At 38.6% G+C, this 12,734-nt stretch overlaps 1 protein-coding gene across 6 annotated transcripts in view; it reads left to right on the forward strand.

The window, feature by feature from the left end:
* Nucleotides 1-12,734, forward strand: part of LOC124157679 (trichohyalin) — a 443,734-nt gene that overhangs the window by 335,815 nt on the left and 95,185 nt on the right. The window lies entirely within an intron of this gene.

The raw sequence follows: 12,734 nt of genomic DNA on the forward strand, positions 1-12,734 counted from the left end.
GCGGTCAAGGGGGATTTGTTTGTACCGTCAAGTCAGGGACTCAGTGAGGGTGGGATGGGAGGGGAGAGGGAAGGTGGGGGAGGAAGCGTGAAGTGATCGGGGTTATGAGGGACTCTTAGGGGAGGAGGAAGTTTGGATATTTGGGTGACGGTGGTAGGTACCTGCTTGGTGAGGAGGTCGTGAAGGGAGGTACACATAAGGGGAAAGAAGGAAAATAACACAAAGAAAATATAAATTTTTATCCTTCAAATTTTCATTCGAGACCAAAGTCTTTGTTTTATTTAAATTATGTAAATCACGGTAATGCCAACTATTCGCCTTTGCGTAGAATGTATGGTAAATATAATAAATATTGTAGTGAACTTGATCTTTTTCAAGAAAGAAACAAATTTTGTTAATCTCATATGTTATTGATGGATTACAACGAGTAAATCCGATGTAGTTGTATAATATATGTTGATTATAATGACTGGGATTGTGTATCCACTTGTATGTTTTTATAATTTGCATAAATTAAATATTCCCTGTAATTATGTTGGTGGGAAAACAATGAAATTTATAAATTAAAAAAGGATAGGTGAATGCCAGGAGTATAATTGTTCGTTTACTAATGTCACTGACCAGGATGTTTGGCCCTGAAGAATTTTCAGTTGCTTCAAGACGTCCTTCGGAAACCGGCCAAATTAATGGATAATTGTAGGGCCTGCAATTGCCTTTAGTTTCTGCACTATCACGAAGGAGTCTATCATGTTTCACTACTTTAAATTTAACATTTACAGGAATAACATCCATTTATTGAACGTCTTACGCTTTTTCGGCATTATATATTTTTAAAGGGGCGCATGGTAGATTCATTCGTGGAGGCCGAGGCCACTGAACGAAAAGTCTGGCTGAAACATCCGCATACCCCCCAATAGAAACATTCGAAGTGTAGGGTTGCTCAGGGAAAGGAACCTTCCCTGAATGTGTGAAATTCAAATGCCTGTGGCTTGTTCCGGTGTATGCTCTACCCTAACCTGTCCAAATTAACTTTCGGATTGAATTACTGTATCACTTTGGCAAAATATTCTGCAAGAAAAACTACCGACGCATTAAAATATATACGGAACCATGAGAACAGATAAAAAAACTTTTATAATGGTACAAAAAGTTGGAAACCATCCTTCTGGTTGAATCTGTGTGAGAGTGAAGGTCGTGGGGTCAAGTAGATAGAAGGGGTTGAGCATCGCTTCCGTATCGTCCGCTCTGTACGTAACACGCAGGCAACAAAATACGGATCCTTTACTTGAAAGTTAATTGGAAACGAGGCTCGATGAAATTTTTATTATTTTATGCGGCAGAGATTGGAAAACAATATCAGCGGTGGAAGTGGGTGTAGGCTTATCGTGGTCCCAGTTGTGTGTAGACGACTGACATCGATATACTCCCCTGGATTTCTCTTCCGAATGCCGTTGTCCTTGCTATATGGCTTGTGAAACATTAAGCACGAATCTAGCGCACGTGCTTTTTTTATTTTTTGGGACTCGAAGAAAGACTGCGATGAATATTGGAGTTCATACCGCTGAAATTTATGGGGCCAACGTCTTTCTTTCTTGGGCAATGACGGTTTCCGCCCTATTTGGTTGAAACTGGGTCTGAGATTTTTTTTAAGAAAAAAATAAGCAAAGCAGCTGTCGTTAAATCTGGTGACTGTAGGTTACGATGAAATATTTCCCAGGTTTGGAGGCTGATCAATATTCCCAAACAATCAATTTTTTAATACTCAGCGATGTATTATTTTTTTTCTGATCGATAGAGTCAATATTTTCGTTTGAATGAATGCTGAAGCTTACTTTTTCTACTGGAATAACTTTCGTTGAAGTTATATTGAGGAAAATTTGCTGTTAAGATAATTGATCGGAGAGGCAGAGACATTGTGTTTGGGTTCAAAAAATAATTTTTCTCAAATATTGGTGGTGATTTTTACTGAAGTCCAAAACTTCAGTTGCTGGTAGCACATGAATGTGTCCCGTGGATATGAAACGGTGGGCAATACCTATTTTAATCAAGAAATTGCTTCAATTTAATTTATTTGCTCAGTGGAGTAGGCCTTGCTCGATATAAAATATCGGAAACTTTGAAATGCGTAGCTTACAACCTTTCCTAATTTGTCAAATGCGGTTTCATGAATTGATATCTATTTTACATCCTTTGATAGCAAGCGATTCCTTTCTTCACTCCTATTCTGAAATGTGTGCTTGTAATCCACTATCGTCGTGCAAAGTTTGCTTGGTAACAAGATGCAAATCAAGCTTTAACTTATTGTAAACTTTTAGATTTTAGAAGCTAGTTTTGAGTACCTTTTTGTTGCTCTTTTATTTGAGGAACGGTAATCCTTCGAATCCTCGTCACCATCGAAAATTTTATGTAGTATTTTTCATACGTGAAGCTATCTTCATCAATGACACATTTCTCATGCTCATAGAGAACCTTATTGTTTATCAATCCAACTTCTTTACGCTCTATTGTAATAAATTCATTGTATTTGTACTATTGGAAGTGTTCTACCTTATCAAGGATTATATGAGGACTAAGGACTCTTCAAACTTCTTAGAGACCTCTACTGTAAACTGATATGGTGAACGTGTTATCTGTTACCTAATCCAAATGAGATAGCATCGTAAGCGTTTCTCATCTGGTGTAACTAGCTAAAGATTAAAGAAAACCTGCGCCTCTTCATTGTAATGTTTGTTGAATATTTCCTAATAATTTAGGAAAAGAAAAAACTTTTAAAGTATTTTAGTTTAAATTAATATTCCCTGATGATGTCTCGGCATAACTTTTCGTTACGTTGCTTTTTCTGACTATGAATGTAAGCGTAAAAAAAATATTTCCCAAGGGAATATAAATAGACTCAAATTATGTTTTCTTGTGTTAGGGTTTCCATTCATTCGAAATGTAGTGCTTCATTATTGAATGTTAAATTCAGTAGTAAAAGGATTGTACTTTCATCAATATAAAGATTTTATCCTTAAGTTTGGTTAATTCAGACATACCCCCGCAATTAGTGGTTACTAGTCAAACAACATATGGGTGCAATGATGTGTAATACCAAATCTTGGAAAGGGTAAATGTTGCGTTTTGATCCCGGATTTCAACTTTGTTATCTGCAGGGCATCTGTTGATATGGGATCATGAAAAAATAGTTTTTAAAGGTATGATTCGCACAGGTCGTCCTTTCATGGAGTAAATCAGTTCAAGATAATAAAGTGCACCTATTGAAAAATGAGGTACAGAGCGAATGTATTTATTTATATTTAAGAGCAGCGTACAAAGTTTAGTTTAGTTGACCCAAAGATGTCCCTTGCGAATCAGCCGTTGGATTCATTCTAGAAATGGGCCATCCTTGTGAAGGAAATTGCTCCGGGAGAACTCGACCCGAGGTGGTGCAGGGAGATGGCTGGGACGGCTGCTTCATCGTCCCGCAAAGCGACAAGGCACCTTCCCCCACTCTCTCTCTCTCTCTGGAGTTGGAGCGAGCTTTGTGAATTTATGTGTCGAGGCTGCAGCAGAGGCCAAAGGAAGGTCTTAAGTGCCTCTAATTGCTCCCGCTTCCCCGAAATGGACTCTTCCCAGCACTCCTCGGCCTCTTCCGCCCTATCCCTATTTCCTCTTCCTCCACTTCATGGGTTTGTTCGATGGCGACTTCCACATTCGACTGTCAACGATGAAATGACTTGATATTGATGCACTCCTACTGAATGAGGGCCGGCAATAAGTGTATAAAGTATATTTACGCTTATAGTATATAATAAATATACTGTTCAAAGCCTATATAAAATATATATACACTTATTCCATGTACTCACTTTATGGTAACTATATCATGACGTAACATACAGGCGTGACTGATACGTAAGAGTTTTAGGTGTTCAGCAAAGCAAAATTTCTCATATCTGCATCCACATATAACTCTGCGAGCCACGTCTAGAGTCTTTGGCATCTAGAGGGAGTGGGTTAGTTACTTCATTGCCATTAAATAGAATAATACTTAAAATATTCGGTTATCTTACTAAAAAAAATTTTACCACGCTAAAAACGAGCGTTGAGTGATTTTACCTTCAAAATGGGTTCGTTTTACTAGGTGAGGTTAAGGTTGACCACGGACTAAACCTTGATTGGCCTGTGACTTTGGTATATTCATGGTTTGAGGCCAGTAACCATTCGTGGGGCACATCGTATCGCGAGGATTTTGTCTGAGGACAAGGCTTCACCCAGATTCTAACCCTGCTTCCTCTGATTAATAGCACAATGTACTTAGTACTATACTCCGCTTATTCAATGACGATCATAAAATTGTCAAATTTTGAATTTTCAAATATCAAATGGATGTTGATGCTGGTCAACTGTCTAATTAGTCTGTTGTTATGTATGATTTTCAGTTAAACATCGTAGGTTAATGGTGGTGACAATGTGGGACTGCTGTGATGGGTGCAAGGTTTTTGAGATTATTCAATTTCCTTTATGTGTCTATTGTTAGAATCAGTGATGTCTTGTCTCGTGTTCTTACTGTTTTGTTTTGACTCGTCAGAGTTATCAGCTATCAGGAGAAAAATAATCTATTCCTGTCTCTCATGTCCTATTTTTTATAATGACCTAATGTCACTAGCCATCTATTGTAGAGTGATTGCAATTTTCCATTGCTGTCGGCCATCCAGGAGCACCAATTACCATGTTTTTCTGTAGCATTCCGATCGTGAATAACAAGTATCGAAAATTGGAAAACTTGGGATCGATGGCTAGATATCGATAGTCGCCATTTACAGCACCTATGGCCAAACAACCGGTGATGGTTTCGATTAATCGCACCGTCGAGGAAGCGTATTGCGTCCGTCTTGGCTTCCTCCTCCTCCAGTCTTTTGACCCCTTCTTCACCTCTCCATACCCTTGGTCTGGCATGTTCGTCCCCATCTACGCTGATGTCGCATTCGCCAAGTCAGCATCACAAAGGCTCATTTTTTTTTCTCTTCCCTTTTGCTCTCCCCTCGGCAAACAACTTCAACGTTTTGGAAACATTTTTTGTCATCTGTATCCTTCGTATCGTGACCTTTCTTACAGCTCCTGTAGTTTCAATTGTCATCAGCGTGTAAGTTAACTGCCTCTGTGCTAATGTAAACATGCTTTTGAAATGGTATATTACTTCTTGTTTCTAGCTTCAAATTTTATTTTTATTTCCATCATATAGTCGAATTTAATATCAATTGTTTCCGATAGTTAATGGTTTGCGATAATCGATGGTGGATGATCGCAGTGATCATCGAATTTTAATAGGAACTAGTCATCTTATGTCGCAATATTTTATGCTATCATTTCTTGATAAAGGTCGTTGGCAGTTACGACAATTCAGTAACTGAAATATCGCTATCAATGTTTGCCGAAGATTCGCTATTGTATCGTTAGTTTACATGCGCTTTGAAGAGAACCTCTATTTATTGAACCGCCTAACAAGCCTGTTATTTTTCTTTTCCTCATCTTTACGTCTGTCGTGTCTCCCTTCACTGTCCTTTCCAACTCTGTCTTGTCCTGACATTCTTGACGGGCCCATATTGATCTGCCTGCCCCTTCTGTTAAAACGACTGCTGAGGAATAGAGGCATCAGTTTTTGTGTGTATATTTGTGGAAAAAGTTAATTTATGTAGGCATTTTTCCCCTTGTTGGAATTGGAAATATTGAAGACTGTTTTCATTGAAATTTACCGAATTATAGCTCCTATCCTCTCAGTTTCGCTACCGTTAAATTCTTGAAAATAGTGAAGTTTCTACAAAAAATGTCTCCTCAAGAACTATCTTTTTTATTTTTGTCTTGTTCTAATGAGGTGCTATGAAATCCCTTTGACATCAGACGAATCTTGATGAAACACGATATCAATACTCTTAGTCATTCGAGTGACTCCTCTGCCAAAATAGCCCCTGCAAAATTTGTTATTTTATCGTGTTTCATGTAGAGGGTGTCACCATGATGTCTGCGTCGCTCGAGCGGTATGAATGGTTGGTCCTGAATGGATATCAAATTTCTTTATGAATGTTTAAAAGTCATTTAATCCTGGCAATTTGTGGAAGATAAAAACGTCACCCCACCGTTTCGCCTCCGCGAGTCACCAGACGGCCCTCAGTTTGTGTCACCTTTTATTACAACCAGTCCTTTAATTTTTCTCCAAGCTTGGCAAGTAATTAACACCCCGGGGATAACATCGTTTCCTGTTTACTGGCTTATCTACCTCAATGATTGATGTCCTTTATGCTCCGGCACCACGCCCACTTCGGCGGAGGCCAGCGATGTAGCGTTTTGAATAGGCTGTCTGTCCTTATCAGTCCATCCCCGCCGGTTTGATTAACCGGGGTAATTAAGAAGCAGCAGCAGCCTGCTGAGTCGCGAGAAGACTCGCATCCTCCTCCAGTCATTGATTCATGCTGACTGAGGCCATCTGAAGTTCCTTGGATGGAATTATAAACGGATCGTTGGTAGTTGCCACGTTTAAGGAGCTCGCTCAGTCAGCAATTAATCTTGTTACAAAAAGTAAGGCAAAGGCGCTAAATTAATTTTGTATGTGCTAATATGATTGAATGAATATAAGTATAATAATTAAGGAAATACGAATGAAATTTGATGAAAAGAGGTAATGCATTGAAAATTCAAAGCAGTTAGAGCCAGGCAGCTGAAAAAGGAAGCTAAAGGTGATATGTGACTAATAAAATGTAATATTTAAGATAAACAGCGATGTATGAAGGAGCAGATATACCGTAGAATAGTGGAAACACTTGAATCATAAAGATAAAATATATTTTATTACAGTAAAGAAGTAAATGTAAAGGCCGGGAGTGGAAGTAAGACCAGTCATAAACGTTCATCCAACCTGACTGCAAAGTAAATTTTATGCAGAAATAATAAGTTTAATTTTATAATCTCGTGCAGTTTTTCATCCCTTGTATCATATGTTTTCAATATTAGGAAATAATCAATATCCGAGTGTATCCTTTATACAGTTGTCCTTTAATGGTTTTTTTGTAACTATAGTTTACACGCAAAACTTGATTATCACGGAATCTTCTTCTGTTATCGACCAAAAATAACTTTAAAATTTAAAATAAGATATTGAGCTCTGTTCGACCTATTTTCAAATATCTTACATAAGAAGGAACAATTTTATTTTGCAAGTTGCATACTGGCTAAAATATTCATAACAAATGGGTTTATTGCTGTAGATGATCGTTGATATTATTTTAAAATATAAAATTGAGAATAAAGTATCCCTTCTATCGTATAGATGGCAAATATGACCTACTTATGAATAATTGATCATATAAAATCTTTTGCGGGACCCAATAAAATTGTCTGCTACAGCCTAAGTTTATTGCTGTTAGAAGATTAAAAATCTTATGTCAGGTCGTCAGTGAGGCTTAATGATTTCTGGTAAATTTTTTTATGAAATAACCCGAGCACATAACTTTTGTTCAAGTGAAAGTAATCATTGAGCTGACAGTTTGGCTCATGCCATCTTCTCAGCTAACAGAGAATTATGGCTTAAAATGATAGGCATTAAATCCAATAGTTTTTTTTGACAAGATTTTGTGAAACCAGACCTCATTTTTGTCTATTTCACGGTTAAAATTTATCGATATTGAGATGTGAATGTTAATTTTTTGATAATAACTGACATTAAGGTATCCCAGCATCAATTGTACCTCTGCATCCCATCTATAGGCTCATACTTACTGACTGGTTTTGTATCTTACCATCATTTGTATTGTGGTATTAGTGGTGTTTCCATTTTTGGTTCATCAGGCCATTAGTGCCCTTATAACAGTTTTGTGCTCCAAATTCACTGGTGAACTAGCTTTCTATCTCGTGATCTAGTTGAAATGATGGAACATTATTCCTCGGTGAATCCATCTCATCTGAGCACTCTTCAGTGAGTTGAGTTGCGGTAGTTCTTACTGCCGTATTTCATAAAGTTTTATGTGTACTATCATGGCCAAATATTAATAGCCGTCGACGCTTCTGCATCGCCCCGCTTCACAATGGTATGCTCGTAAAAAGCATGAAATGGAGCATCTCGAACGATGAAAAGAATGGCGGTTGTTGGATAATTTTGATGTGGCAGTGCATTATGGTAATGTCAAAGGCTTTCTGTGTGAGAGGGAGATTTGACTTTCGTCTCCTGCCATATTTTCTCTATAATGATACGTATCTCAAGCCTTTAAGTAAAATCTTAAGTCAGTTTTATCTTGTTAAACCTTCAGTAGCCTGATTCATTGTGTTATTTACTGCTCATTTCTGGAACGTTCCTTGGTGTTTATTGTTACCTACATCGTTATTGGTCTTTCTGGTATTTCATGTTGCGAATGTATTACTTAGACTTTCTTTCTAACTTGAGCACTATTACAAATGAATTCCTCGACTACCTTCCGTTTTCCCGGTTAATTTTCTCTGTGGCTGAAGACTTATATTTCCCATCCATACTTAGTAATTCTTCCATGACACTCCGTTGTTTTGCGTTCCATATGTCTCAGTGGTATACACATTTATACAGCCTACATCTCCAGATATATCGTTGCCTTTTCCCAAACTCTTTTACTTACTTTTGTGGATTACTGCTTAACTTTTAGGGTATAATATCCTTTTATCACTTTTCATTTTTGACTGTGTCATTAATAAAATATCTTTCGGGCTACATGTATTGACGGGGCAAAAAGAAGTCCACACAACGCCGGCTACCCACCACAGACTTCAGACATGAATCAATATCTGATGCTTAAAACTGCAGGTCGTGGTTTAAATCTCAGGCTTTGAAGTTTTGAGGACGAGACATCACCGCAATCGGTACTTTCATTGAGATCCAAACATCTTTTTGCGACAACCGCTTGCGTTCCGATGGAGTTCCGTGGAGTCGCTCCTAATATATACATATTCTTTTCCGAATGCTTCTCGGGAGCACTGTCATGAGGTCGCAGATCTTAAAGCACATTATGAGAGACAATGGTCGTCGGGGATCGCCGCGACTGTGTCGCTCCTTATACCTTCAGGTGTTTCCCTCCGTCCCTTCAAGGTGCACAAATAAACCCCGAAGGAGGCCAAGGCGATTTGTAGGTACGAGTGTCTGTGTGTGGGGGAGAGGGGATATGTGTGGTTTAGGTGCTCCAAGAAAAGCGGCTACCAGAGCACTCGTGCTCGCTCACTTTCCCGAGATAGAGGGAGGGAAATAAAAAAAAGAAAGTGGGCCCATTCGATCGAAGCGTGCGCATTGACCGTTGTGCAGAGAGAGAGATGAGGAAGGAAGTATGTGTTCACCATGCATGTGCAGCGTCGTCGCGCTTGAACTGCTTCGCGCGCGTCCTTCACGCTACCGTCGTCGACGCTTCTTGCCCCATTCAACCTCCTCCTCTACGTCCGCATCGCTTGGCGCGCGAATCCGGAGTCGCCCATGAGTCGGTCTGTTAGGGTAAATGTGCCATCGCAGAGAGTGGTTTTTTTCCACGAATTTCTCCGTATACCTCCGATTGCCATTGCGAGTATCTTTTGAACTCTTATTGTTAGTCGAGGATACGGATGAAATTGTTGGCTACTGAGCATGCGACCAAGATTTATATTGAGAACGCCCAACCACGTGATTCCCTTTCCCACTTCATGTGGCTTTACCTTGCCTATGAAAATTACTGGCTGTTTTCGACGAAAGCATTGTTTGAATTGTAGCGCTGACCCTGTTCACTTGTTGATGTTGATTTAATATGTTGTATCCATATTCTCTCACGAATAGTTCTGATTTCTTAGAATTTCAAAATTATATACATGATTTTTTTAGACGAGCAATCACTCTCACTCATGTGATCTTTCTCGCGACGAAGTATTCTTCGGCAACAAACATCCTCTTTACATTATCATTGTATGGATAATATACTTTTTTCAGCGTATAATATGCTGTATCAAAAATTTAAAAACGTTTCACCGCATTTTTGCGTGTAAATTTTTATAATTGAGATACAGACAAATATTGGCATATGTTTAGGTCAGATTGGAAACTACTCCACGAATTTTGTAGATGATAACGTGAGTTATAAACGAGTACTGACCGGCCGAGAGGGAGTGCTGCGTTATTTTAACGTATTATTATATTAACATTTCCCAGTTGCTTTATTATGTTGAGTTATGAGTTATAATGTCAGTCTTTTCCAACATATTTACTCCTAGTTCGCGCCCATGTGGTTTTTTACGTTACAGTCTTCAAGTATCGATGTTTCACTACCGTTATGAAAGTTCTTGCGATTAAATATTTATTTGATCGATAATCTTATAGTTATCTGCTACGGTGATATTATCAGAGTTCAATTACGCATCACATTAGTGTCAGAGGCGCTCGTTAATCTTTATAATATGAATTAAAAGTTTGCCAAATGTATGTTACTCTTTAAATGCTTGCTATAAATCCATTCGAACTTAAAATTGGAAAATTAAGCCAAGGAAATTTAGAATAAACTGTTGGATTGGTTATGAAAACATTGATTTCACTTAATAATAAAACGTTATTGTACTTTTCCACACGATTTAATTAATACGACCGGTTTCGTCGCAGAGGCGACATCATCAGGTACAGAATCCGTTATAATAACAGTTATTTTTTGTTCTTGTTTATCTGGTTGCTATTACGTTGGTAGGGGAGGGTTGCGTTGGGGTTGGAGCGTCACTCAGCTTCAGGGGAATCTCCAAGAGCGGGGAATAGTTTACAAAAATATTTTTATTTGCTAAAATTCCATTTTTTTTATATGCTTCCTTATCTCCAACTCCTCCAAGCAGTCCATCCTTCTTCCCTTTCCCTCAAGGTGGAGAATTTCCGGAACAAAATTGCTCCTGTGGTCACTCTCCCATAGATGTTTCGCAAAATGCGATTTTTCTAACTCACAAATTAAGCAAATAAATTTAAGTGAATTTAGCAATGAGTGACCACAGGAGCAATTTTGTTCCGGAAATTCTCCACCTTGAGGGAAAGGGAAGAAGGATGGACTGCTTGGAGGAGTTGGAGATAAGGAAGCATATAAAAAATGGAATTTTAGCAAATGAAAATATTTTTGTAAACTATTCCCCGCTCTTGGAGATTCCCCTGAAGCTGAGTGACGCTCCAACCCCAACGCAACCCTCCCCTACCAACGTAATAGCAACCAGATAAACAAGAACAAAATAACTGTTATTATAACGGATTCTGTACCTGATGATGTCGCCTCTGCGACGAAACCGGTCGTATTAATTAAATCGTGTGGAAAAGTACAATAACGTTTTATTATAAAGAATGGATTTTCACAAAGTAAAGCCAGAAACAATCAAGTTTATTGATTTCACTGTCTATACGTTTTACTGTTGATTGAACATCTTATGCAAGGTCTTGATGGGTAAGATGTCAGGGAAAGGATTTTCTGAGGAATGGAGAGGAACTCGGGAGCGATATTATCTTACTCTTAAGTTAACACACTGAAAGGACTGCGGTTGACCTACTCTGTCGACGGACTTATCTCTGCTTTTTATGGGCTCTGGCGGAGCACCCAAGGAGAGATCCGTGTGCTTGTCAAGGAGCATATGCGATTCATAAACGATTATCTTTACGATCTTTCAATTGCTACATTCTGTGTGCCTTAATTTGCACTAAAATATATTCGATGATCTAATGATTGCCACCGGGCCTTCGAGATGAGAAGCCAGTATTTGGAATTTGCAATGCAGTCTCTGATCGAGGGATTCGCCATTACTTGTGCCATTTGGTCGTCTGAGTTCCATCGTAAAAGAAATTGCCTTGTTGATTTAGTCCTACGATTAACTTGCTGTGATGTATTCTTTGTCGCGCATTTAAGTGAGCAATGGTATAATTTTATTCGTTATTTGCTTTTTTCAAACTGTCAAGTACGTCAGGAAGTTCTACCAAAAACTGGCATTTTTATACTGGTATAATTTGCCGTCTCAGATGACAAATATGTCTTCCGAAAGTTTGCTTGCTTAGGTAATATCAACTTAACTGAAGTTATTTTTCTCATGATGTCCAAGTAAGAATAGTAGTTCCGCAGAATAACCTCCCTTTCGAACGATTCAAACTCACCGCAGTCAATAATCCTCGTCGATTCAAACACTGTGCTCGGGGTAACTTTAATCGGTTCAAAGAAAATACTGAGAATAACTTGTAGAGGTTCAAACATACTACTTGAAATGATCTCTATTACTCAGTAACCTCATCTTTTGTTTTTGTTGCATACTCTTTTTAAGGGAAGAGCATCATCACATTGTATCTCAAGTAAAAAAAGTGACATGACTCTGTTGTTGTCTAAAATTATTCTTTCACCATCTTCAATCACATCTCGCCTAAAATGTTGAATGTGTGCACCACTCGGAGTAATCTTGTTTGACTCAGCCACCAGTGCTATAAGTGTGTGCTCAAAAACTCCCTTCGAAGTTATTTCAACCGGTTCAAACGCACCGTTCGATAAAATGTTGATCGGTGCAAACACACCATCCCGAACGTCATCGATCGGTCCACACAATTTGGAGTAATAGCTATGGGATACGCTACATATTATTATCTGCTTCGGTTCGAATAAATCACACCAAATAGATTATTGCAATCGCTAGTAAAACACCTCTCGGAATGGCGGTGAATTCTTCTCGGGTTTCCATCCGGGTGAGCTCCATCTCCATCGCTGCCGACGTTTCGATAGAATCCT

The sequence above is a fragment of the Ischnura elegans genome, chromosome 4, assembly GCF_921293095.1.
Source record: "Ischnura elegans chromosome 4, ioIscEleg1.1, whole genome shotgun sequence".
Lineage (NCBI taxonomy): Eukaryota > Metazoa > Arthropoda > Insecta > Odonata > Coenagrionidae > Ischnura > Ischnura elegans.